This window comes from Callospermophilus lateralis, chromosome 13 (genome assembly GCF_048772815.1).
Source record: "Callospermophilus lateralis isolate mCalLat2 chromosome 13, mCalLat2.hap1, whole genome shotgun sequence".
NCBI classification, from domain to species: domain Eukaryota; kingdom Metazoa; phylum Chordata; class Mammalia; order Rodentia; family Sciuridae; genus Callospermophilus; species Callospermophilus lateralis.
In genome coordinates, this window is record NC_135317.1 from 3064339 (window position 1) to 3089493 (window position 25155).

Sequence of the window (25155 nt, forward strand, 5' to 3'; positions counted from 1 at the left end):
TGTGGTTTGCCTTATGGATGGGAAACACCTACTAACATCCTAAGGTCCTGTTTTCTTCCTGAATTCTGGCCACTCTCCAAAATAGGCTCATGATTTATTGTCCAAGATATGTACCACCTCCAAGCTCTGTGACATGTCCATGTTCTTGATAGCTGAAGGGAATGAGAACATCTCAGAAAACTCAGACATCAGTGTGAGCAGTAAAGTCTCAGTGGAGAAACCCTGCTTTGGTCCATTTGCTTAACTATGGTTCTGTTGCCTTAAATGTCAGGAAGGTCTTTGCCTCAGGCCACCCTTTTGTGAAGCCTGAAGAAACAGTTTTCACATGGAAATGAATGGGCATCTCCTGTGGCTCTTTGCTTAATTGCTTTGAAAAGGATTGTGTCTTAATCAGACACTAGGCCCTGTTTGAGGCTGTGGCTAAGATTCTCAGCTCGTGATAGATGTAAAGAAGATCCCATGTGTGCATCCAAAACCAAAATGGCAAAAAAATCAGTCATTGTAGATGAAGTCTCTTGCCTTCCTCTGATAGGTTCCTCCATTAAGTGAGAATAGGATTCCTATGGGTTAAATGAGTTATTCAAATCCTGCATAAGTACTTGGGTTCTCTCATGATGCCAAATCAAATAATGAATCTATACCTGACTGTCAGTAGGCCTCAAATTGGAGAAGCAGAGCAGCATTAACGGCAGGCCTATTTGATCACTCCTGGTTCAAAGGAAGGGTGTCCAGGCCACCCTGAATTTAGACAAATGAGGGGCAAGGGTGCATATTTTGGACACTGTCTTGGGCTGCGCCCCTCATGGAAACCTCCAGCCAGAGTTTATGATGAGTGTCTATACGGATGAAGATGAGGGCCATGTGGGAATGTTTTGGTTTTAATTGTGGTTATTTGTGTGGTGGTTGGAAGAGATGACAGGGTCCACATGGTCTTGAACTCAGGTGTAATTCTTCTTAGAGACTGAGTTCTGGAACTGACCTCAGAGACGTATTGCCATTAATTGTGTTGGGATTGTAGGAGGCCACACATGAGAGTTGCCCTTGAAACCTGAGATCTAGGACCAGGATGGCTTTCCACAGAGAACTGAAAATCTCAGCAAGGATATCGCATAATTTTATTCTGAAAATCTTGGCAGCCAGAGTTAAGAGTCAAAAGGACACATGGACCTCCCGTTTTAGACCTCAATAGGCCTTGCTTCATGTGACCTTTTAGCCAGTGTTCGGGAAGCCTTGCCTATGAGAGTTCCTCAGAGCTTTCATTGAAATGAGCTTCCTCCCCATGTAATGGTTCCAGGATAAATGGAAACCCCAAAGTGCCTCCAACTTCATTCTTGAAAAATGGAAAGATAAACACCATGAAATTTTTGAAATTCCCAATGACCAGGTGGCACTGGAGAACCATTGGATGTCCTGTTGCTGATCATGAGTGTAACAGACAGTGCCTTGATTGACTGGGTTTCATGAAAATGGTGTAGAACAGAGATGCCAGTAAGTTGGAGCCTGCTGAGTAGTGGGCCTAGGGCAGTGGTGTGCAGGTGTGTGATAAAACATCTGTGGTGGGGTCATATGGATCTTACACTGGCTCCAAATGGCTTGTGAATGACATGGTGCAGCCAGCACACCCTTGTATATAAAGGCATCTTGTTACATAGAGAGTTTTCAGGGCAATGTTCACAATCTGGTTGCTATGATCAAGGGGGCAAGCAATGTTGGATAGAAGCCTGTTGTTGCATTCTCCTGCAGACCCTGACTCCCCACACATTACAGGACACCCTCCAGCACTGTGTCTCAGTTGAACTCCTTGTATGTTGTGAAGCAAATACAAAACACCCAGTGCAGGAGCAAGAAATAACACGAACACTGGAGGATGACCAAATGGCTTTAAAGTCCACATGGGGAAACACTTAGGCCTGAGTGGTCACAGTTTAGCTACAAAGAGAAAATTCAGCACTGCTGCCTCAAGTTCATTGAAAAATAGGAAACCATGTCCTCCAGGTCACATAGATGTAGACTCAGCTTTGATGTTCTCACTAAAAAGGAAGCTAAAGCTCCTGACAACAACATATATTTCAAGTGCCCAACCTCATTGTCAGTATCTCCAGAAGTCTTTAGGCCAGTAGAGTTCCATGTTTGTGGAGTTTTACCCTGTCCCTAAGTTCTGGAAGGTCCTCTAAAACCTCAAAAGTTTTAAACTTCTGAGAACTTTCCATTCCATATATGTATTCACAGATTTTCTGACTCTTCTCCTCTAATCTTGTCTTTCTTTGGGCGAAGGTTATGTCAAGCCATTTTCTGAATGAGAGTGGGAAGTTATTTGTGTAACACATATTGCATACACATTGGATTCATTTTCCAATTTTCCATTTGAAATACTGAATACCTGACACTAACTTATACCCTACTAGACTCTGACTACTAATTCTAATATGATGCAGAAAAGTAACCAAAACAGAATTGAAATACAAGCAGTTCAGAAGAGGCATGGTGTATAGTTGAACTTGCCTTTTGCATGATAAAGGTTAGGTTTTATAAATCCAGTCTATTTTTAATTGAAATAGATATCCATGTGTTTTTAAAGTTAACAAATATGTGAATTCCTGTCTCCCTTTGTGTGTAGCCTATTCAGCACATGAATTTTTATATGCACATATCGAATCCTACCTGGTATCACACCTACATTCTTGTGAGGTGGCTGACTTGGCAGATACAAATTGTGAGAAGGGATCACTCCTCGTAAACGCTGTTGGAACTGAAAATTCAAACTATGGGAGAGCCTCCTAGTAGAACAACATTATACATAAATACCTTTTAAGTAAATTGAATATTTTTGGATCTGTGAATGATGTATATATCATGGTGAATTTTGATTGGCATATATGTTGCTACATTTTAATATCTGTGTGTGTGTGTGTCTGTGTGTGTGTGTGTATACACATACACTCTACAGATTTTTCAAAATATGAAATATATATGTCTTATTTACACTCCCTAAATTCATTCATGTTCAAGTATGTGGATTTATAATCAACTTTTCACCGGATTATTGTCAGAAATATTCATCCACCTGAAATACATATTTGTTTTCTAGTACTGAAAACTACCTTTAGTGAATGGTGCATACAACTCCTGTTCATAGCCACAGCCTAAGGGGCCCAGCAAACTTCCAGCTGCCTGCAAACTTTCAGCTGCCGGCTGATGATTGGCTCACAGTGGCCCCAGCAACATCTAGCTGATTGGCTCCTCTGTGGTGATGCTCATGGGAGATGCTCATTGAGCTGTTTCCCCGCCCTTTCAGACTGCCAGCTGATATTTGGCTCACAGCGGCCCCAGCAACATCTAGCTGATTGGCTCCTCTGCGGTGATGCTCATTGGGCTGCTTCCCTGCCTTTTCAGATCACAGAGCTGCTCATTGGGGGACTTTTTTTACTCCACCCACGTGACCCAGCCAATCGGCCTCAAGAGCAGGAGGATTGTGGAAAGTGGAGAGAGGCTTGTGTGGGAGGGAAAGGCTTGTGGGAAGCCGGTGGTGGCAGTTGGGACTCTGAGGGTTTTTCCTGAGAGGCTCTTTTGCTTGGCGTGTGTGGTTCTAAAAATAAATTTACTTTCTTTTGAAAAGTGGCTCCTGATTGTGCCCAGCCAGACTGCAGCATCTGGTGGCTCGCATGGGGAGTGACTGAGGGTAACTGATAAGGTAAACTGCTCGCCCCTGAGGGCAGGACGAGAGGATGAGTAGCCATTTTAAGATTCCTCTTTTGTTTTGCTTCACTTTTGCTTTAAGTTGCCTGTCCCTGGAGACGAATGAGACGGAAGAAAAACTGCTCACATCTGAGGAAAAACTATTTGTGTCTGAGGAACAGATAGGGAGAAAGGCTATAATGATATTTTGTTGTTCCATTTTTATTTCATTCTATCTCTGTTTTGTTTGGTGTTATCTTGTTGGGTTGTATTATTGTAGAAATATGGCATCAGAAATTAGAAAAAAAAAACAAACTGAAAAAGTGTTAAGTAAATTGTTAGAGGAAGGAGGCATCCCAGTAAAATTAAGAGCAGTCAGGGCATACGTTGATACAATACAATAATGTAGCCCATGACTTTTTAAGGAGGAGTTGTTAAATATATCACAATGGAACCATCATGGTGAAGATTTAAAAAGAATAGAAAAGAAAAGCCCAGGGACTCTGCCAGTTTGAACATTGTCATTGTGGACTTTCGTATCTTGTTTGTTTAGTGCAAAGCCTTCAGTTCAGACAATGGTAGAGGAAGGAGAAAACATATTGATTCAAGTAAAAGAGAAGGTCTCTCAAGTTAGTCAGACAGAGGAAAAAATTCAAGTAAAAGAGAAGGTCTCTCGAACCAGTCAGACAGAGGAAAAAAATCATGTAAAAGAGAAGGCCTCTCAAGCTAGTCAGACAGAGAAAGAAAGTGTAAAACAGTAAAAGCCATCAGGTGGAAATTTACAACAGGAGACTGCTACTAACACCTTTCTATCACCAGAGGGTGTAAGTGTCCAACCAACAGAACCACCTCTACAGGAGACTGCTACTAATACTTTTCTATCACCAGAGGACGTAAGTGTCCAACTAACAAGGCCACCTCCATATGCTGGGAAGCCCCCAACCCCTACAGTTGATAGTTGGGATCCTGAGACAAGATCTCAAATATTAACATGCCCTATATTTGAGGTAGGAGGGCAACGAGTTTACCATGCTTTAAATTTCAAAACAGTGAAGCAGCTAAAAGAGGCTGTAACAACCTATGGTCCTCAAGCACCCTTCACTGTAAGCATGGTTGAATCCATTAACAACTTGAACATGAAGCCAGTGGATTGGGCTAATATGTGTAAAGTTGTGCTAAATGGAGGGCAGTACCTGTTATGGAAGGTTGACAATGAGGAATTTTGCAAGGAGACGGCTAGGCGAAATGCGGCAGCTGGTTATCCTCAGAAAAATCTAGATATGTTGTTAGGAAAGGGACCTTATGAGGATCAGCAGCAACAGATTGCATATGATTCTGGTGTATGTGCACAAATTGCTGTAGATGCAATTAAGGCATGGAAGACTTTACAAGGACATGGAGGTTTACAAGGTCAATTATCTAAAGTAATACAAGGAGCTAATTAACTTTATGCTGAATTTGTCGATAGGCTTATTCAAACAGGTACCAGAGGTTCTGGGAAAACAGAACAAGCAATGCTATTACTAAAAAACTGGCTTATGAGCAAGCATATCGTTGGTGCAGAGATATCATTAGACCATGGAAACATGAAGATTTAAACACATATATTAAATTATGTAGAGACATTAATGAACAAGAGCAAGTCGTGGCAACTGCAGTAAAACAGGCTTTAGATGCCAGAGACATTAATGAAGAAGGGCAAATTGTGGCAGCTGCACTAAAACAGACATTAGATGCCAGGCCAAGAACATGCTACAATTGTGAACAAACAGGACATTTTAAAAGGAATTGCCCCATAGGAGGAGGGTTTAACAAAATTAGGTATTAAAGAGAAGAATACCAAGTATTTGCCCATGATGCCGTAGAGGGAGATATTGGGCTAATGAATGCCATTCTCAAATCACCATAGAGGATACTCCATTATCAAAAAATGAACAAGGACCAGGTGTCTATCCACAATGTTGTGGAGAAAGGCTTTCGGCTCCATTGCCAAAAATGGACAGGGGGGCTCAATGCTTCGGGTCCCAAAACCACAAATATATGGAGCATAGGAGGAACCCAGCAACCCCATCTGGTTCTTGCCCAGGACACATTGTCCATCAGATCCCTCATTACACAAACCAGAGGGAGCGCAGGGTTGGACATCTGTGCCTCCACCAGATCAGTATTAACTCCAGAGATGGGAGTTCAAATCATTCCCAGAGGGGTAAAAGAACCTCTTCCCAAAGGAACAGTAGGCTTATTATTGGGACACAGCTCTTCTACTCTAAAAGGACTCATGAGAAATCCTGGGGTCATTGATCCTGATTATGAAGGTGAAATAAAAATTATTGCCAGTGCTCCAAAGAATATATCAGTAATTTCACCAGGAGATAGAATAGCACAGTTACTAATAATACCCAGCCTACATGATAAATTTTCCAGTCATACTGTAGAAAGAGTTTCCAAAGGATTAGGCTCCACAGGTGTATATTGGGCTATGATTTCTTTAAATTTAGATTCTCGCCCCTTGCTAAAACTTAATATTCAAGGACATGAATTTAATTGGCTACTGGATACAGGTGCAGACCTTAGCATCATCTCTCGTCAAGAATGGCCAAAACATTGGCCATTACAACAAGCCACTCAAACGCTTTGAGGCCTAGGAGTGTCGACTAATCCCCATAGAAGTGCAATGGTATTAGATTGGAAGGATCCTGAAGAATGTGAAGGAAATATACAGCCAGATGTATTGGATCATCTTCCCGTAAATTTATGGGGACGAGAAGTCCTAGATCAATTAGGTTTGACATTAACAAATAACATAAAAAAAATGCACCCACTATTATGACTAGACAAGGTTTTAAAAGGAAAAAGATTAGAAAAACAAGAACAAGGTATAGCAGCAATACAAATAGATCAAGGAACAGAGAGACATTGGTTGAATTTTCAGAAAGAGCCACTGAGACAATAAATATTACTTGGAAATCAGAAAGACCAGTATGGGTTCCTCAGTGACCCCTGACTAAAGAAAAGATACAAGCAGCCCATGACCTGGTCAAACAACAATTAGCAGAAGGACATATACAACCGCCTGTATATCCCCATAATACTCCCATTTTTGTCATCAAAAAGAAATCTGGTAAATGGAGATTATTGCAAGATTAAAAAGACATTAATAATAAGATGGTTATTATGAGACCTGCTCAATCAGGGATTTCTCAATTCTCTGGTTTGCCAAAAACCTGGTATGTTTTACTTATAGATATTAAAGTTTTTTTTTTTTCAATTCCAATTCATCCTGAGGATAGTCCACGTTTTGCATTTACTATCCCTGCACTGAATCATGAAGGATCTGATCAGAGATATGAATGGAAAGTACTGCCTCAAGGGATGGGTAACAGCCCAACAATGTGTCAAATTTATTTTAACAAAGTAATCCAGCCACTTAGAAATCAAAATCCTGAACTACAAATATTTCACTATATGGATGATGTATTATTAGCACACAAAGCTAAAAACACATTGCTAGAATGTTATGCCACACTTACAAACTTATTAAAAAATAATCTAGATATAGCAATAGATAAAGTACAATTAAATTTTCCAATTAATTATTTAGGTGTTCTATTTTCCTCAACCATGTACCGCCACCAAAAATTCAAATACAAGTAGATCAACTCAAATCACATAACGACTTTCAAAAGTCATTAGGAGACGTAAATTGGATAAGGCCTTATCTAGGTATACCAACAGGAGAGTTGGGATATTTATTTGATATCCTAAAAGGTCCATCATATCCCAATTCATGGTACATGTTAACGCCTGAAGCAAGAAAGGCATTAAAAATCATTGAAACATATATGGAAAATATGCAATTGGATAGAATTGATTTAAGTTTGCCTTTATTATTTATTGTCTACCAACAAAAAATATTCCTACAGGAGTATTTTTGCAAGAAGGTCCATTATTAAAGATACATTTATCTTATTCTCCTAACACTATTCTTACTAGGTATCCTGAGGCTATAGGACAATTAATACTCAAAGGAATAAAAGCAGCAAAGTGAGTGCTTGGGATTTCTCCCAATAAAATTATTACTCCACATACTCTAAATCAAATTGATGAGTTAGTTAATGAGTTAAATACTTGGGCAATAATCATGTGCAAATCTAATGTTTCATTTCATAATCACTTACCATCTAATCCTTTATTGTCTTTTTGGTCATCGCATCCTGAAATTTTTCCAAAATTGACAAGAAAAACACCTATCATGAATGCTCCAAATATATTCACTGATGGATCAAATAATGGTACAGCAGCAATAGTTACACCTGATCAAACTTTTACATTTCTAGTACCCAAACAATCAGCTCAAAAGGTAGAGCTTAATGCAGTATTACAAGCTTTTGTGATGTTTACAGATTCTGTATTTAATTTATTTTTGATAGTCAGTATATAGTTAATGCTATAGTATGCCTTGAAGATGCTGGTAGGATTTCCCTTTCCTCTACGGTTTTCTCCTTGCTTTCCACTATACAAAGTATAATCTGGGACAGAAAAGATCCATTTTTTATAGGACATATCAGGGCACATACAGGATTGCCTGGAGCCCTCAGTTTGGGCAATGAATTAGCAGATGAAACTACACATGACATACATATTTTCTCTACACTAGAAGAAGCTATAAATTTTCATAAAAAGTTCCAGTCAAAAGCCTTCTAAAATAACTAAGGAAAAAGCTAGACAAATAATAAAACAATGTCAAAATTGTGTGATCTTTTTACCACAAGTTAATCTTGGAGTCAATCTTAGAGGATTGATACCTAACCATATTTGGCAGATGGACATCACACACTTGCCAGGATCTGGAAAATTAAAATATTTGTATGTTACAGTTGATACTTCTTCTGGATTTTTGATGGGCACCCTTCATGCCAGAGAAAAAACTAAAGATATTATCACTCATTGCTTACAATATTTTGCCACTGTGGGCGTTCCAAAACAGTTAAAAACAGATAATGCCCCTGATTATACTTCTATCTTTTTTAAACAATTTTGGTCATCATTTGGCATTACTCATATAACAGGAATCCCATACAATCCACAGGGACAAGGCATAGTTGAAAAAGCTCATCAAACTATTAAAAAGTACTTATTAAAGCAAAAAGACGCAATTGGGAAAGGGTATATATTCCCCAAAGACAAACTTAAAATAACCCTTTTTATTCTAAACTTTTAAAATTTGGATTCATCAGGACTTAGTGCTGCGAAAAGGCATATGTGTCCAAAAAATGTGCATAAGCCCAAGGTTCTTTGGAAAGATATTCTAACAGGAGAATGGAAAGGTCCTGACCCAGTAATTGTCTGGAGTCGGGGGTCTGTTTGTCTGTTTCCACAGGGAAAACAGCAGCCGATTTGGATTCCAGAGAGATTAACCAAGCTCCTGACCCAATGATTGTCTGGAGTCGAGGGCCTTTTGTGTGTTTCCACAGAGAGAACAACAGCTGATTTGGATCCCAGAGAGATTAACTAAAGCGATTTCTACAGAACAAAAAGAAGATGATTTGACTCAAGTCCATATCAGCTGATATCCAAAATTCCAGTTTGGCTACCCTTACATCTAAGATAGAACCAGGATGCTTTTTTCAATATCTATTTTATTATAGCCTTTTCCCACATTTTATTTTGTTTTTTTGAGCTCACACATACCTAGTTTAATGTTTTGCTGATCAGTTCTATTTTTTGACAATAGAGTTTTTAAACATTGCAATGGAGATTTCACATGTAAAAAGTTATGAGGCCTTTACTATTAGGTTATGTGTTGTATGAATTATATTATGTGTGCACACTTGTGTTTTGTGTTATATGTTTGAATGTTTGTATGTCCATATATCATATATGATGAGGGCTCATGAAAAAAATTGATCCAAATATTTTTATTCACATTATTTAAATGGTTTAATTTAAATTGGGTAAACAGCTGTTGAGGATTGTTTTAAAATGTGAACAAAAAAAGAGGTTAACAGATCTGTTTGTTTTCTTTCACATTTCCTTTTCATTATATTTAATAATTCTCTCCAAGACAATGTAAATTGTTAAGAAAATTGTTTTGTTTCAGTGCTTTCTGGAATGTTACATAATTTTTTGTTTAGCCATTATTGCCAGAATTTCTATCTTCGTCACAGTGCTTGTGAAATCAAAGATAAAACCAATCTACAGCTTCTGCAATAGCCATCACTGAACTTCTTCCAGAACTTGCCTGGACACATTGTGAAATCACATGTATGCAAAGTAAACTATCTGTTTGTGCAGCAACTTGTGGTAGTGTTGGGTTATATTTGCTGATGATGTCATTGGTGGTACAATTTTTCCAAAAGGAGCCGTCAATTGGCTTGGAGTATCTTCCTCCCTTCTGCGTGTCATGATTGTCCAGCTGAAGTTTGGAGGCCATCAGAGGTGAGACAAAGAACCTCAAACCCCACCCCCCGCTGGTACAAAGACCTCTCCACAGGTGTGGCTGTATACTGGACCGGTAGTCAGTGACGGGTATGATCCAATTGCAGTGGTACCCACTTAATGGTAAGGACCATATGTACTATTGGACAACCTAAGGCAGGCACTGTCCCTAAGCCACAAGTAGTTTGTTTAAACAGAGAAAGGGAGATGTTGAGAGCCACAGCAGAAGTGGCCCCAGCAAAATTCCACCTGCCAGCAAACTTCCAGCTGCCAGCTGATGATTGTCTCACAGCGGCCCCAGCAACATCTAGCTGACTGGCTCCTCTGCGGTGATGCTCATTGGGCTGTTTCCCTGCCCTTTCAGACCACGGAGTTGCTCATTAGGAGACTTTAATGGCTCCGCCCACATGACCCAGCCAATCAGCCTCAAGAGCAGGAGAATTGTGGGAGGTGGAGAGAGGCTTGTGTGAGAGAAAGAGCCTTTTGGGAAGCCAGTGGTGGCAGTTGGGGCTCTGAGGGTTTATCCTGAGGGTCTGTTTTGTTTGGGGTGTGTGGTTTTAAAAATAAAGTTAGTTTCTTTTGACAAGTGGCTCCTGATTGTGCCCAGCAAGACTGTGGCATTATCCTAATATTTCTACAGTAACTGACCCAGTTTAACAGCAATGCAAGTAGATTCTTATGGGACATGATTTTAATTTTGACGTTCATTTTTATTCAACACTGGTACATTACTATTTCTTCAGTTTATGCACATCAGAGGATATATATTTCCTCCACAGGTTAGCAAATATATAGGCATTTGTTTCACTTTCAATCACTTCCTGATTCAGAACACATGTATTACTCCAGGTTTCTTAACTGGTCTTTTCATGAGACTTCTTTCCAAACACATTATTTCTGATTTCCTTTGTAATTGTTGAAGCAAAACTCACACACCTTTCATGATAAACCATAACTATAATTTTACAATTAGATGAATAACTGGTTGGAATGAATGATTGTATATCAATATAAGATTTCTTATATTTTTTCTGATATCAATTCAATCCATTATTTAAAGTGGAATCAGTTATATTATTTATTCCCAATATGGTCTATTCATGCATTATTTCTGTATTCATAGACACAGGGTACACCTCTTTGTACCCCCAATACTAATTTATATGTCTTCAAAATATTGCTCCCAGAAATGGAGGACGAAATACTCATGTCACCTGATCTAAATATGCATGTTATCACAGTAATATTATGGACACAAAATGAAAAATTCACACGTGTGATTGTACCAAAGCCTAAATGGAAACTGAACATGGATTACTAAAAACATCCATTTCCAGGTTGCATAATGCTCTCAAATGTCAATTTTATCGGTGACTACATATTTGTTTCTTCCTAAGATAATATGTTCAACCTCAAAACTGTTGAAAATGTCTAATACTATCACTCACTTGATACTTTGCCTGATTTCCTAATGTCTCTATTAATATCTGCTTTCCTACATATTTTCCCCAGTTAATCATTGTGACTGACCCTTCACATGTGCTGACATTGATATTCACCCTCTATCCGAAACCCTATTGCTAAAGAACTTTTGCTACAAAACCTAAATTAACAGTTGTTCCGAAATCTACCGATTATCTTCCTTATCATATTGATTATCCCTGTTTGAGTGGATGTTCTCCTCTACATTCAGTCATCCATGGTACAAGTCCTATGGCATTGTATATCGATTTATCAGAGACATGTGTGCAGAACGTAATTCAAAGCTACGTATCGCAAACAATTGCCCCATGCACTTCTGAGCTTCAAATCTCACCTAGATTTCTGTTTAAATACTTATATTTCACCTCTGTATTCCTATAAATATTGCAGGTTCCCAATACCATTATTCGTCTGGCAGAATTATTCCTAAACCAAATCGATTCTGTTATTATCCCTAACCATACACTCTTGCCTCAATCTAAAATTACAAAAGAGCAGGGACAGAGTTCGTCTTACAATACAGGAATGAAGGGGTTCTTACACCTGCTGAGAACCTCAAATTTCCATGCAGAAATGATCCCTGGAGAAGATGTAGGCATCTATGAAGCACCTGAGAGAGCAAAAGCGATCTTCCAAGGCAAACACTTTGTGATAACGAAAGGATGTGTATGAATCAGCCTCTCTCTTCTTAATATAGAGAAGATGGACCAAACCAGGCCTGCGTGGAGAGCTGTTTCCGGGTGGCAATTGTTGATATACCATTCAAACTTGTCAAAGTGTCACAGGAAGTAGGGGCAGCCTCCATCTCATGAGACCCATGAAAGCAACTTCTAGGACAAAGTGGTCGCCAAGGCAGTGATCTCATTCAGTTCCTGAAGGAAGTGACCTACCTAACTTTCTTGGTGATGGAACTCTCTGAAATTGGGATCCAAGAAGTCAGGCACCCAGGGCCATTCCCAATCCCAGTCCCAGTGGTCGAACTTGTTTGGATTTACCAAGGACAGAGTCAGTCTTTCCTGGTACCTAATGATATGAGGATGGCCAAATGACAGTAGAGCTCTGAAAAGGGGCCTATCCTGAGATTGCAGGTAGTGGCTCAATGCTGGCTGCTGACAACTTCATAGAGTGGGTCAAGGAGAACCGATCTGAGACAGGAGAGGCCATTTCAGGGGAACATAGTATGGCCCACCAGTCAGAGGACACTCCGGATAGTCACAGACCTACTTGGGGGAAGGAGGTGCCTTTGTGGATGTGGGTGTGAGTTTGTGGTTTTGTCTCATGTTCTGAAAATAGGTAGGAAAGGTGGTTTGTATGGTTTGGAGTCAACTGTTTCTAGTAGTCGTTTTACAAGGCGAGTGTTTCTATGTCTGTGTATCCACTGGGTTTGTAGAAAAGAGAATGCATCAATGGAGGTTTCCTGTCTAGTAGGAAGCTTCCCAGCATTCATTCTGCCCACTTTATGAATGGACTGCGGCTTGCCTTATGGATGGGCAACAAGTACTATCTTCCTAAGGTCCTGTTCACATCATGATTTCTGGCCTAGCTCCAGGATAGGCTCACGGTTTTGTGTCCAAGATATCTACCACCTCCAAAATCTGTGACATGGATATGTACTGGATAGCTGTAGGGAATGGGAACATCTCAGAAAACTCAGATATCAGTGAAACCAGTAAAGTCTCAGTGGAAAAACCCTGCTTTGGGCCATTTGCTTACCTATGGTTCTGTTGCTGTAAATGTCAGGAAGGTCTTTGCCTCAGGCCACCCCTTTGTGAAGCCTGAAGAACACAGTTTTAAAATGGAAATGAATGGGCATTACCTGTGGATCTTTGCTTAATTGATTTGGAAAGAGATGTGTCTGAATCAGCCTTTTGGCCCTGTGTGAGGTTGTGTCTTTGATTCTCAGAACCTGATAGATCTAAAAAAAAACATCCCATGTGTGCTTGGGTTTTCTATTGCCTCCAAATCACATTAAAAATTTATAACTGACAATCAGTAGGATTAAATTGGAGAAGCAGAGCAGTATTAACGGCAGGCCTATTTGATCACTCCTGGTTCACAGGAATGGTGTCTAGGTCACCCTGACTTCAGGCAAATGAGGGGCAAGAGAGCTTATTTTGGACACTGTCTTAGGCTTTGCCCATCATGGAAACCTCCATCTAGAGGTTACGATGAGTGTCTATATGTAAGATGATGAGGGCCATGTGGCAGTGTTTTTGTTTTAAATGTGGTCATTTTTGTGGCGGTTGGAAGAGATGACTTGGTCCACCTGGACCTGAACTTTGGTGTGATTCCCCTTAGAGACTGAGTTCTGGAACTGACCTCAGGGAAGTATTGCCATGAATTGTGGTGGGATTTTAGGAGGCCACGCATGAGAGTCGCCCTTGGAAACTGAGATCTAGTCCCAGGGTGTCTTTCCACAGTGCACTGGGAATCTCAGCCAGGATATAGCACGATTTTATTCTGAAAGACTTGGCAAACATAGTTAAGAGTGAAAACACACATGGAACTCACATTGAGTAGACATCAATGGGCCTGACTTCATGTGACATTTTGGCCACTCTCTGGGAAGCATATTGCCTTTTAGAGTTCTCCAGAGCTTTCATTGAAATCAGTTTCCTCACCTATTAATGGTTCCTGAATGAATTGAAATACCAGTTTCTCCAACTTGATACTTGAAAATGGCTAGATAAATACCATGAAATTTTTGAAATTCCCATGACCAGGTGGCACTGGACAACCTTTGGGTGTCCTGTAGCTGATCATGAGTGTACCAGACAGTGCCTTGATTCACTGGGTTTCATGAAAATGGTGTAGAACAGAGATGCCAGTAAGTTGGAGCTTGCTGAGTAGTGGGCCTAGAACAGTGGTGGACAGGAGTGTGATTAAACATCTGTGTTGGGGTCATGGGCATCTGCCATTGGCTTCCAAATGGCTTGTGACTGACATGGTGCAGTCAGAAGACCCTTGTATGTAAAGGCATCTTTTTATATGGAGAGGTTTCAGGGCAATGTTCAGAATCAAGTTGCTATGGACAAGGGGGCAGTCTATGTGGGATAGAAGACTGATTGGTGCATTCTCCTGGCAGACCCTGACCCACCACTCATGACAGAACTCCCTCCAGCACTGTGTCCCAGTTGAAATCTTTGTATTTCATGAAGCAAACACCAAACTACCATTGCAGTAGCAAGAAAGACCATGAAAAATGGAGGATGATCAAATGGCTTCACAGTCCACATGGGGAGACACTTAGCCCCCATTGGCCACAGTTTACCTACAAAGAGAGAATTCTGCACTACTGCCTCATGTTAAAGAATAAGAAAACATGTGCTCCAGGTTACATAGATGCAGACCCAGCTTTGATGGTTTCACTGCAAAGAAAGCTAAAGCTCCTGACTACAACATATATTTCAAGTGCCCAAACTCAGAGGCAGTTTCTCATAAGTCTTTAGGTCAGCAGAGCACCATGTTTGTGGAGTGTTTACCCTGTCCCTTACTTTTGGAAACTCTTCTACCACTGTCAAGGTTGTGAACTCCTGAGCATATTCCATTCCAGATAAGTATTCATAGATTTTCTAACTCTTCTTCTCTAATTGTGTCTAACTTGGGGCGAAGGAAATGTCAAGGCATTGTTCTGGATGAGAGTGGGAAGATTATTTTTAGCACATATTTGCATAAACATTCTATTTATTTTCCTAATTCCCATTCGAAATACTGAGTCACTGACACTAACCCATACCCTACTAGACTCTAGACTCTGACTACTAATCCTAATATAATGGAGAAAAATAACCCAAAATGAATAGAAATACAAGCAGTTCAGAGGAGGTATGGTGTATAATTGGACTTGCCTTTTGCATTATGTAGGGTTGGAGTTATAAATCTAGTCAATTTTTTTGTTGAAATAGTTCTCCATGTTTTTTTTTTTTTAATTTTTGTTGTTCATTGTTCAAAACATTATATAGTTCTTGATATATCATATTTCAGACTCTGATTCAACTGGGTTATGAACTCCCATTTTTATCCCGTATACAGATTGCAAAATCATATCAGTTATGCCTCCATTGATTTACATATTGCCATACTAGTGTCTGTTGTATTCTGCTGCCTTTCCTATCCTCTACTATCCCCCCTCCCCTCCCCTCCCCTCCCATCTTCTCTCTCTACCCCCTCTACTGTAATTCATATCTCCCCCTTGTATTTTTTTCCCTTTCCCCTCACTTCCTCTTGTCCGTAATTTTGTATAACCCTGAGGGTTTTCTTCCATTTTCATGCAATTTCCCTTCTCTCTCCCTTTCCCTTCTACCTCTCATCCCTTTTTAAAGTTAATCTTCTTCTCATGCTCTTCGTCCCTACTCTGTTCTTAGTTACTCTCCTTATATCAAAGAAGACATTTTACAGTTGTTTTTTAGGGATTGGCTACCTTCACTCAGTATAATCTGCTCTAATGCCATTCATTTTCCTGCAAATTCTATGTTTTTGTAAATTTTTAATGCAGAGTAATACTCCATTGTGTATATATGCCACATTTTTTAACCATTCATCTATCGAAGGGAATCTAGGTTGGTTCCACACTCTTGCTATTGTGAATTGTGCTGCTATGAACATCAATGTAGAAGGGTCCATGTATCATGCTCTTTTTTAGGTCTTCAGGGAATGGACCGAGAAGAGGAATAGATGGGTCAAATGGTGCTTCCATTCCCAGCTTTCCATGAAATCTCCATACCGCTTTCAAATTTGGCTACACCAATTTGCAGTCCCCCCAGCAATGTACATGTGTACCCATGTCCACACATCCTCGGCAGCACTTGTTGATGTTTGACTTCATAACGGCTGCCAATCTTACTGGAGTGAGATGGTATCTTAGGGTGGTTTTGATTTGCATTTCTCTGACTGCCAGAGATGGTGAGCATTTGTTCATGTACTTGTTGATTGATTGTATTCCTCCTCTGAGAAGTGTCTGTTCAGGTCCTTGGCCCATTTGTTGATTGGGTTATCTGTTATCTTATGGTCTAATTTTTTGAGTTTTTTGTATACCCTGGATATTAGGGCTCTATCTAAAGGGTGAGGAGTAATGAATTGTTCCCAGGATGTAGGCTCCCTATTTACCTCTCTTATTGTTTCTTTTGCTGAGAAAAAACTTTTAAGTTTGATTAAGTCCCATTTGTTTATTCTTGTTATTAACTCTTGTGCTATTGGTGTCCTATTGAGAAATTTGGAGCCCAACCCCACAGTATATAGATGGTAGCCAACTTCTTCTTCTATCAGATGCTGTGTCTCTGATTTTATATCATCTCCTTGATCCATTTTGAGTTAACTTTTGTGCATGGCGAGAGAAAGGGATTCAGTTTCATTTTGTTGCATATGGATGTTCAATTTTCCCAGCACCATTTGTTGAAGATGCTATCCTTCCTCCATTGCATGCTATTAGCCCCTTTATCAAATATAAGAAAGTATGTAGTTTGGTGGATTGGTTTCTGTGTCTTCTATTCTGTACCATTGGTCCACCCGCCTGTTTTGGTACCAGTACCATGCTGTTTTTGTTACTATTGCTCTTTAGTATAGTTTGAAGTCTGGTATCGCTATACCGCCTGATTCACACTTCCTGCTTAGCATTGTTTTTGCTATTCTAGGTCTTTTATTTTTCCATATGAATTTTATGATTGCTTTCTCTATTTCTACATGAAATGCCATTGGGATTTTGATTGGCATTGCATTAAACCTATAGAGAACTTTTGGTAATATCACCATTTTGATGATGTTAGTTCTGCCTATCCATGTACAAGGTGGAGTTTTCCATCTTCTAGGATCTTCTTGTATTTCTCTCTTTAGGGTTCTATAGTTTTCATTGTAGAATTTTTTCACCTCTTTTGTTAGGTTGATTCCCAAGTATTTTATTTTATCTGAGGATATTGTGAATGGAGAGGTTGTCCTCATTTCCATTTCAGAGGATTTGTCGCTGATATACAGGAATGCCTTTGATTTGTGCATGTTGATTTTACATCCTGTCACTTTGGTGAATTCATTTATTATCTCTAATAGTTTCTTTGTAGACCCTTATGGGTCTGCTAGGTAGAGAATCATGTCATCTGAAAATAGTGATAATTTAAGTTCATCTTTTCCTATTTTTATGCCTTTAATTTCTTCCGTCTGTCTAATTGCTCTGGCCAGTGTTTCGAGTACTATGTTGAACAGAAGTGGTGAGAGAGAGCATCCCTGTCTTGTTCTAGGTTTCAGAGGAAATGCCATCAATTTTTCTCCATTCAGAATGATGCTAGCCTGAGGCTTAGCATAGATTGCTTATACAGTATTGAGGTATGTTCCTGTTATCCCTAGTTTTTCTAGAGTTTTGAACATAAAGGGATGCTGTACTTTGTTGAATGTTTTTTCTGCATCTATCGAGATGATCAGATAGTCCTTATTTTTAAGTCTATTGATGTGGTGAATAACATTTATTAATTTCTGTATATTGAAACAGCCTTGCGTCCGAGGGATGAATCCTACTTGCTCATGGTGCACAATTTTTTGATATGTTTTCGTATCCGATTCGCCATAATTTTATTGAGGATTTTTGCATCTAGGTTCATTAGAGATATTGGTCTGTAGTTTTGTTACTTTATAGTGAGTTTCTCTGGTTTAGAAATCAGGGTGATGTTGGTCTCCTAGATTGAATTTGGAAGTTCTCCCTCTTTTTCTATTTCCTAAAATAGCTTGATAAGTATTGGTATTAATTCCTCTTTAAATGTTTTGTAAAACTCTGCTCTATACCCATCCGGTCCTGGGCTTTACTTAGTTGGTAGTCTTTGGATGGCTTCTTCTATTTCCTCAATTGCTATTGGTCTGCTTAGGTTGTCTATATCCTCCTGACTCAATCTTGGCAGATCATATGATCTAAGAAATTTATCAATGCCTTCACTATCTTCTATTTTATTGGAGTATAAGGATTCAAAATAATTTCTGATTATCTTCTGTATTTCTGAAGTGTCTGTTGTGATATTGCCTTTTTCATCCCATATGCTAGTAATTTGAGTTCTCTCTCTTCTTCTCTTCATTAAAATGGCTAAGGGTCTGTCGATTTTATTTATTTTTTGAATGAACAAACTTTAAGTTTTGTCAATTTTTTCAATTGTTTCTTTGTTTTGATTTCATTAATTTCAGCTCTGGTTTTAATTATTTCTTGCCTTCTACTTTTTTCCTGTTGTTTTCTTCATCTTTTTCTAAGATTTTGAGATGAAGTATGAGATCATTTATTTGTTGATTTTTTTTTTTAAGGAATGAACTCCAAGCAATGAATTTTCCTCTTAGTACTGCTTTCAATGTGTCCCATAGTTTCTGATATGTTGTGTCTGTGTTTTCATTTATCTCTATGAATTTTATAATTTCCTCCTTGATGTCTTCTATAACCCATTGATCATTCAGTAACCTATTGTTCATTCTCCAAGTGATGCATGATTTTTCTTTACTTTTTAATCATTGATTTTCTATTTCATTCCATTATGATAAGATGAGATGCATGGTATTATCTTTACTCCTTTATATTGCTTAAGAGTTGCCCTGTGATGTAATATATGATCTATTTTGAGAAGGATCCATGTGCTGCTGAGAAAAATGTGTAACTGCTTGATGTTGGGTGATTTATTCTGTATATGTCATTTAAGTCTATGTTATTAATTTTGTTATTGAGTTCTATACTGTTGCCTCAATCTAACATTACAAAAGAGCAGGGACAGAGTTCGTCTTACAATACAGGAATGTAGGTTATCTTCGAACTACTGAGAACCTCAAACTTCCATGCAGAAATGATCCCTGGAGAAGATGTAGGCAGCTATGAAGGAGCTGAGAGAGCAAAAGCCATTTTCAATGGCAAACGACCTGGACAGGACAAAGGGATGTATCTGAATCAGCCTCTCTCTTCTTAATGTAGAGAAGATAGACCAAACCAGGCATGCGTGTAGAGCTGTTCCGAGGTGCCTATTGTTGATATACCATTCTAACTAGTCAAATTGTCACAGGAAGTAGGGTCAGCCTCCATCTCATGGGACCCATGGAAGCAACTGTTAGGACAAAGTCATTGCCAAGGCAGCGACCTCATTCAGTTCCTGAAGGAAGTGACCTACCTAACTTCCTTGGTGACGGAACTCTATGAACTTGTTATCCAAGAAGCCAGGTACCCAGAGCCAGTCCCAGTACCAGTCCCAGTGGGCTCACTTGTTTGGATTAACAAAGTACAGAGTCAGACCTTCTTGGCACCTACTTTTGAGAGGATGGCCAAATGCCAGTAGAGCTCTTAAGAGGGTCCTTTCCTGAAATAGCAGGTAGTTGCTAACCGCTGACTCCTCACAGTTTCAAAGAGTTGGCCAAGGGTACCAGATCTGAAACAGGACAGGCCATTTCGGGTGGAACATATTATGGCCCACCAGTCAGAGGACACTCCAGATAGTCACAGTCCTACTTGGGGAAAGGAGGTGCCATTGTGGATTTGGGTGTGAGTTTGTGGTGTACCAGACAGTGCCTTGATTGACTGGGTTTTATGAAAATGGTGTAGAATAGAGTTGCCAGTAAGTTGGACCCTCCTGAGTACTGGGTCCAAGCTGTGGTGTGCAGGTGTGTGATAAATCATCTGTGGTGGCGCCATGTGAATTTGCCATTGATTTCCAAATGGCTTGTCACTGACACGGTGCAGTGAGCAGACCCTTATATGTAAAGGCATCTTGTTGTATGGATAGGTCTCAGGGCAATGTGTAGAATCAGGTTGCTATGGACAAGGGGGCAAGCTATGTGGGAATGAAGCCTGGTTGTTGCATTCTCTTGCAGACCCTGAAAAACCAAACGTGACAGAACTCGCTCCAGCACTGTGTCCCAGTTGAACTCCTTGTATGTCGTGAAGCAAATACCAAACTCCCAGTGCAGTAGCAGGAAAAACCACAAAAAGTCGAGGATGACCAAAAGGCTTCACAGTCCACATGAGGAGACACTTAGCCCCCAGTGGCCACAGTTTACATACAAAGTGAGAATTCAGCACTGCTGCCACATGTGCATTGGAAAATAAGAAAGAATATCCTCCAGGACACAGAGATGCAGACCCAGCTTTGATGGTTTCACTACAAAGCAAGCTAAAGCTCCTAACAACAACATATATTTTAAGTGCCCATCCTCAGAGGAAGTTTCTCAAGAATTTTATAGGCCAGCTGACCTTCATATTTCTGGAGTGTTTACCCTGTCCCTTACTTTGGGAGACTCCTCTACCACATCCAAGTTTGTGAATTCCTGAGCATTTTTATTTCCAGATATGTAATCACAGAATATCTAACTCTTCTCCTCTAAATGTTTCTTATTTGGGGCGAAGGTAACATGAAGGCATTGTTGTGGATTAGACTGGGAAGATTTTCATGTAGCACATATTTGCATACACATTGGATTCATTTTCCTATTTTCCATTCAAAATACTGAATCCCTGACACTAACGCATACCCTACAGGACTCTGACTACTATTCCTAGTATGATGAAGAAAAATAACCCAAACAGAATAGAAATACAAGCAGTTCAGTGGAGGCATGGTGTATAGTTGGACTTCCTTTTGCATGATAAAGTGTAGGTTTTATAAATCTAGTCAATTTTTAATTGAAATAGTTCTCCATGTGTTTTTTTCCTTTAATATTTATTGTTGGTTCTTCAAAACATTACATAGTTCTTGACATGTCATATTTCACACTTTGATTCAAGTAGGTTATGAACTTCCATTTTTCCCCATATACAGATTGCAGCATCCCATCAGTTACACATCCACTGTTTTACATATTGCTATACTAGTGTCTGTTGTATTCTGCTGCCTTTCCTGTCCTCTACTATCTCCCATTCCCTCCCCTCCAATCCTCTCTCTCTACTCCATCAACTGTAATTCATTTCTTCCCCCTGTTTTTGTCCCCTTTCCCCTCACTTCCTCTTGTATTTAATTTTGTATAACCGTGAGGGTTTCCCTCCATTTCCATGCAATTTTTTTTTCTCTTTCCTTTTTCCTCCCACCTCTCACCCCTCTTTAATGTTAATCATCTTATCATGCTCTTCCTCCCAACTCTGTTCTTAGTTACTCTCCTTATATCGAAGAAAACATTTGGCATTTTTTTTTTAGGGATTGGCTATCTTCACATAGCATAATACGTTCTAATGCCATCCATTTCTCTGCAAAATGTATGATTTTGTCATTTTTTAATGCAGAGTAATACTCCATTGTGTATAAATGCCACATTTTTTTAATCCATTCATCTATTGAAGGGCATCTAGGTTGGTTCCACAGTCTTGATGGAACACTCTGAACTTGGGATCCAGGAAGCCAGGCACACAGAGCCAGTCCCTGTCCCATTCCCAGTGGTCTCACTTGTTTGGATTTACCAAGAACAGAGTCTGTCTTTCTTGGTACCTAGTGATTTGAGGATGGCCAAATGCAAGTAGAGCGAGCTCTGAACAGTGGCCTTTCCTGAGAAAGCAGGTAGTGGTCAGCACAGGCTCCTGACAACTTCGCAGAGTTGGACAAGGAGACCAGATCTGAGTAAGGACAGGCCATTTCGGGGGAACATAGTATGGCCCACCAGTCAGAGGACACTCTGGATAGTCACAGACTTACTTTGGGGAAGGAGGTGCCTTTTTGAGTATGGGTGTGAGTTTGTGGTTTTGTCTCATGTTCTGACAATAGGTAGAAAAGGCAGTTTGTTTGGTTTGGAGTGGACTGTTTCTTGTAAGTCGTTTGACAAGGCGAGTGTTTCTGTGTCTGTGTATCCCACTATGTCCGTGGTTGTACATATTAGAAATTAGAATCAATCAATGGATGTGTCCTGTCTAGTAGAAAGCTTCCCAGCATTCACACTGCCCATTTTAGGAATGGACTGCAGGTTTTCTTATCGATGGGCAACACTTACTCTTTTCCTAAGTTCCTGTTTTCTTCCTGAATTCTGGCCACTCTCCAGAATAGGCTCATAGTTTTGTGTCCAAGATATATACCACCTCTGAGCTCTGTGACATGGCCATGTTCTGGATAGCTGAAGAGAATGGCGAGCATCTCAGAAAACTCAGATATCAGTGTGACCAGGAAAGACTCAGTGGAGAAACCCTGCTTTGGGCCTTTTGCTAACCTATTGTTTTGTTGCCCTGAATGTCAGGAAAGTCTTTGCCTGAGGCCACCCCTTTGTGAAGCCTGAAGAAAACAGTTTTCAAATGTAAATGAATGGGCATCACCTGTGGCTCTTTGCTTTATTGCTTTGGAAATGGATGTGTCTGAATCAGCCTCTTGGCTCTGTGTGAGGCTGTCGCTTAGATTATGAGCACCTGATGGATTTAAAGAAAGATCTAATGTGTGCATCCAAAACCAAAATTGCAAAAAGATCAGTCATTGTGGATGAAGTCTCTCACCTTCCTCTGTTAGGTTCCTGACCTCCATCAAGTGATAGTAGGGATCCTTTGAGTCAAATGAGTTCTTCCAAGCCCTGCAGAGGTGCTTGGTTTTCCTCATGACTCCAAGTCACATAAGGAAACTATACCTGACTTACAGGGGCTTCAAACTGGAGAAGCAGAGAAGCATTAACGTCAGACCTGTGTGATCAATCCTGGTTCAGAGGAAGCGTGTCCAGGCCACCCTGAGTTTAGGCAAATGAGGGGCAAGCGAACTTATTTTGGACACTCTCTTGGGCTGCGCCATTCATGGAAACCTCCAGCCAGAGGTTATGATGAGTGTCTATATGGAAGAAGATGAGTGCCATGTGAGAGTGTTTTGGTTTTAATTGTGGTCATTTGTGTGGCGGTTGGAAGAGGTGACTGTGTCCACCTGGGCTTCAACTCTGGTGTGATTCCGCTCAGAGACTGAGTTCTGTAACTGGCCTCAGATAAGTAATTGCTTTGGAAAAGGATGTGTCTTAATCAGCCTTTAGGCCCTGAGTGAGGCTAAATATCACCACCATATGGATCTAAAAAAAGATCCCATGCATGCACCCAAAACCAAAATGGCCAAAAGAGCAGTCATTGTGGATGAAGCCGCTCACCTTCCTTTGTAATGTTCTGAAAGTATAAAAGAAATTGAAATTGAAACGTAAAGAACCTGGTTTTGTAAAATTTACAAGCTGCACTCAGAATCTGAAATTCCTATGGCAGTTAAGACAATTCCCGGACCTGCCCATTAGATGTGTATGGAAATCTTCCCTGACCACCTAGTTACTTACAAACCCCTTCCCAGAAACTGTGCAGCTCAGCACATAAACATCTCAGGGCTTCAACCAATCACTTTAAATGTATACCTCTTCTCAGGGCTGACCAATCACCCATGCCCGACGTGTTCCCACCAATGAAGGTGCTAATCAGGTTTTAGAGTTGTTATTTGATTTTCCCGTGGTATATGATGATTTGCTAAAGGAGGCTATGATGTATGTAAAGTCCCTGCCCTCTATAAAGAATGTATATAAACTCTGCTCAAGTTGTTCTCGGGGCTCTTTCTTCTTTGCTCCTTTGAAGTGAGCTCTGAGCCCCAGCATGCTGGACCCCCAATAAACCCTTTGCTGTTGCATGAGAAAGTCTCTTGGTGGTCTTTCCTCTCACATTCGCCCCATCTTTTCATCTGGAGGCCCCAGGTGAGATATCTGGCAGCCGTGGACGAAAGACCCCAACAGACTCCTCTCGGGGTAAGTAAGGTGCCTCTTTCTGTTTTCAGTTTTCAGGTTAGGGCTTGGCTAAGTGGCTGTCGGTGAAGAGCGTTAGCTCTCTCTGACAGTGGCTGACAGATGTGTAACAGAGCCCCAGGCCATGTCCCTGGGGGACACTCCAGAGGACTCGGGAAATCGAGGAATAGTAGTTTCCTCAACTAGGTTATATTTTGCTTCAGGATTCGGTTTGACAGCCCATCAGGTTTTGCCGGCTACTCAGTTTTTTCATTGTCAGGAACTCATGTTGAGTTTACTGTCTGTCTTGATTCTATAGCCCATCAGGTTTTGCCAGTTACTCAGTTCTAATCGTTGTCTTGGACTCATTTTAAACGTTTACTCTTTGTCTTTGTCTGTGTCATGTTTGTGTTTTCACTGTCCCTGTTTGAGTAACTCCCATTATGGGACAAAGCACTTCCATGCCTCTGTACATTACCCTTGATCATTGGACTGATGTCCGCTCAAGGGCCCAGAATCTTTTTTTTTTTTTCAGTAAAACGCTGTACCTGCCAGACTCTCTGTGCTTCAGAATGGCCCATCCTCGGAGTCGGATGGCCCCCAAAAGAATCCTTCCACTTCCCCCTAATCTGAAAATTGAGAGATACTGTCTTTCAGCCGGGGCCAGGTGTCCACCCAGATCAACAGCCATGTAACCCTTCCCCCACTATCCTGTTATTCAAAACTTCCACTCCTCTCCCTCTTCCCTCCATTCTCTCTGAGTCACAAGACTGGACACTCCGCCTTCCACCTTATCCTCTACCCTTGCTCCCCAACCCCCAAAACGTTCCCGATGATCCTCCCACCGCTGACTCAGCCTCTCCACCACTAGAGGAAATTGGGCCGGACCCAAGCCCTCCAGAGGACTTCCCGGCAGCAGCAGCA